The sequence below is a fragment of the Brassica napus genome, chromosome C2 (genome assembly GCF_020379485.1).
Source record: "Brassica napus cultivar Da-Ae chromosome C2, Da-Ae, whole genome shotgun sequence".
NCBI classification, from domain to species: domain Eukaryota; kingdom Viridiplantae; phylum Streptophyta; class Magnoliopsida; order Brassicales; family Brassicaceae; genus Brassica; species Brassica napus.
The window spans coordinates 3,772,251-3,776,266 of NC_063445.1; positions in this window are offsets into that span (position 1 = coordinate 3,772,251).

A 4,016-nucleotide genomic window follows, 5' to 3' on the forward strand; every position below is an offset into this window, starting at 1 on the left:
TAAGTATGTATCTCTTTAATAATTTTGAATCTTAAAATTTTTCTAAATCTCTTGCCAAAATAAAAGAAAGAAATGAGAATAAACTCAAAAATCAATATTTATATCGAGCAATAACCAAAATGACACAAAAAGGAGAAAAATATCAAAGATAGATAGGATTGGCACGTGAACGTAAACTTTTTATCACCATAATTAACTTTTAAATTGCTAAATCATGATGTAAAACCGAGCTAGTTTCATTGTAATCAAATAGTAGGCATGAGATCTTTCAGTCTAAACGATAGGTTCTTATGCGATAAATAGTTTTTTGACCTAAAATATTTTTAAAAATTGAATAAGTTCATTAGTAAACAAATTATGTAATTAACAAAAAAAAAATTAAAAAAATTGTTTAAGAGCCAAATATATTAATTCGATCAATAATATAATTTTTTTCATACGATATTTCTTAAGTAATTTTCATATAAATTTATCATGTGTAAGGCACATGTCTTATCCTAGTAACTATGTTAAGATCCGCACATTGGACGGAGTGAAACTTCTGTATTATTATAAATATATAATTTAGTTTGATATACCAGTGGCGGAGGCACCTTTTGTTGAGGGTGGTCAAATGACCCACATAATTTTTGTAAGAAAAAAATTGTACTTGTATAATAAGCAAAAATACTGAGAAAATACTATGGGTTTAACTTAATGACTCATGTAATAATGTTTATAACGAAATTGACCCTAGTGAAAGTTTTAGCTGGCTCCACTATTGGATATCCCTTTATCATTAAAAGCGAATCAATTTGAAAGAATAACCTTTGTTTTGAAATATATTCACACCATTGCCATTATACTGACATGTCATTACATGTCATTATGAGAGACTTCCTTAGACTCTTTTTAAATTTACCCTCTCACAACTAGAATAATTACAAGGAGATGTCACACGGGTATAACTCATTCGAGTAATAATGTGATTACATTTATATTTCATAAGCGTATGGTCAATTGATATTTCTCATGGTCTCTTCCACACATAGTCCTAATATTTTACGAAGTATGACCCATGTTTTTTTTTGTTGATGAAAATCATATTTAAGCATATTTCATGTCACTGAAGAATCAGTATTAAAAATTTGTCAATCTGGATGTATAACATGCTAATCTATAATACATTCGTTGTAGGTTAATCTCATATAAATCCATGGCTGTATTTTAACAACTACTACATATTCCAACATCATAAGCAAACAAAACACATAACAAATAAGACCTGAATTTTATGTCTTCTTTAAATTAATGGAGATCTCTAGATGAAGATATCGAAGACATGCTAACCTTTACTACATTCGTTGTGCCATAGTCTCATATAAATCCATGGCTGTATTAAGCAAGAAAGATCACATGTCCAGATTCCAACATCATAAACAAACAGATGCCATAACAAATAAATATAAAATTATTAGGCACCGTAACAATAAAACAATTTTCTGTCTTCTTTAGCTAATGGGGGGATCTTTAGATGTTCATGTACGCTTACAAATTTAAATTTCATACTGTAGTTTAGAAATATATTTGTGTATAGTTTTAGGCTATACTTGAAAGTATAATGTACAAGTATATAACTATTATAAGGTCTGTATTCATCGTGTATAAACATTTCTTTATCCCGCACAATGCCTATATGTATAAACATTGTTATATAAAATCCCATTTCTATATATCCTTATTTAACATATTAAACAAATAATGAAATTATTGGCTGATAATTCATGTTCACCAAGTGGAAAACATGATTTTGCAATTTTTGCGGGGAAAGCATGATTTTCGGTTTTGGCGGAAAACACGATTTTAAGGTTTTTGTAGTAAAACAAGATTTGTGGCTTTGGCGGAAAAACAAGATTTTCGGTTTCAACAGAAAATGAGATTTAGCCGTGAAAATTTTGATTTTGTGGTTTTGGCTATGATTAATTTTGGCTTATTAAAAACCAACATATAATATTTATACATATATAAGAGGAGTTGGGTGTTAACAAAAATATATGTATGAGAATTTTAGTTAGATTTAGTTTATTAAAATTTAGTTATATATATGAGAAAATAAATAAAATTTTGTGTAGTAAAACTGTTTTAGAAATTTGATTTGGTTGTTTTTGTTTTTATATTTGATTTGAGTTAATGCATATGTTAATTTTTTATTGGTTTGGCTATGAATAACTCATTTTTCACTACAATCCAAACCATTTTAATTCAATCCACTAAGTCCATTAGCACATTTTATCCATTTATCCATTTGTATCCATTTTTTTATCCTTGGTTTAGATCCCACGGGGTTAACACGTCCTTGTTTGGGTTGTTAAATGTTCCACGGGAACCTAGCATTGCGATTTGCTGTAATAGGTTGATTGTTTTTTTTATATATTATCCATTTGGATTGAACCATTATTTTTTATCCATTTTGACATTCCTACGCAGAATACTATAAGAAATTATACTTTAATAGTATAGACTAGATTTGATATCCACATCTGTGCGGGTGTTCTCTTACTTTTATAAGTAAATTTTTGTTTTTATGATTAATGTTATATATTTTATCATTTATAATATAAAATAATTTTATATGATTATATTTCTAAAAATAAGTATATTGTGCGAATGTGATAATTTAATTTATCGCATTTTCTTGTAATATATTGATTTTATTAGTTTTGAAATAGAGTTCCAGATTATATAATAAATTGTAAAATAGCATTTTCGAATATTATTTTGTATCAATAATTTATATTAATAAATTTGGTACTTACATGTATATTTAAAATTATTGGCAATACATAATTAATTATGTAAGAAATATTTTTGTTTATTTCCTATTATATTTGAAATAATATGTTTTATCATTAATTAGTTAGACACGGTTAATGTATGCTGCATGCTTGTTTTAAATAATGGAAAAATAATTAATGATAAGATCTAGGAATAATTAATATCTTAGTGGCATTAATCAGTAATTTTTAACTTAGTAGATGGGTTATTTTCAAAGGTACTTTAGTTTTAATAATATAAACTAGAGTTTGATCCGAGCATCTGCTCGGGTACAATTTTCAATTTTATATGATCTAAATTTTATTGATATGAAAAATAAATATATATTGTACAAATAAATTTTTCAATTTATGGGTCAAAATTAATTTATATGACAAATTAAAATATATTGTTTAAAAACTCAAATTTATGATTTTAGTGAGAAAACTTAGTTTTATAGTTTTAACAGAAAAACACAATGCGATTTTGGCAAGAAAACATGATTTTGTGATTTTGCTCGGACTTGATTTTATAGTTTTGATTTATATGAAAAATTATACGTTTTTCTTTTAATATAGTGATTCAAAAATTCTATGCTGTCTATGGAGCATGTTGCTTGAAATTGTGTATGAGGCTTACACACAAAACGAAGAGGGAATGATATTTGTCTGATCTGATTTGCTAAGATCGAACGATTTAGGGGTTTAAGTTACATTATTGTCTTAAACTGATTTTAGCTAATATTTATGTGATCTGTAACATTAAAACGCAAAAAGTTTTGTATTTGATAGGAGAAATACCAATCTGCAATGCGTTTGAGTCATCAAACATTATAATAAATCCTCCAAGAAGCTGACGTGTACAGAGAATTGCAAGATACTGTTCTATTTTAAAAGATTGTAAATTTGATATTCCTTTTATTTGTCATTTGCAATTGTGTATGCTTAAATACAATGTGAAGGTTCAATGAAGAGGAGAAACCTTTTACCATTTGCGAATCAAGAGAAGAAAAACTTGAACGGAAAACTATTAATGGATTGCAAGATAAGCGGGACAAATGCCGTCTAGCGACACAAAGAAGCATCAATGAATTATCAGATGTCTTAAGGTAATTGACTTTGTTGATTGTCTTTTTTGTTAAAGATTTTTTCCTTTTACATGTTCCTGCGGATATAGATTATAAATTTCCTCACGGCTGCCTTTATATGTAGTCTGAAAAATGA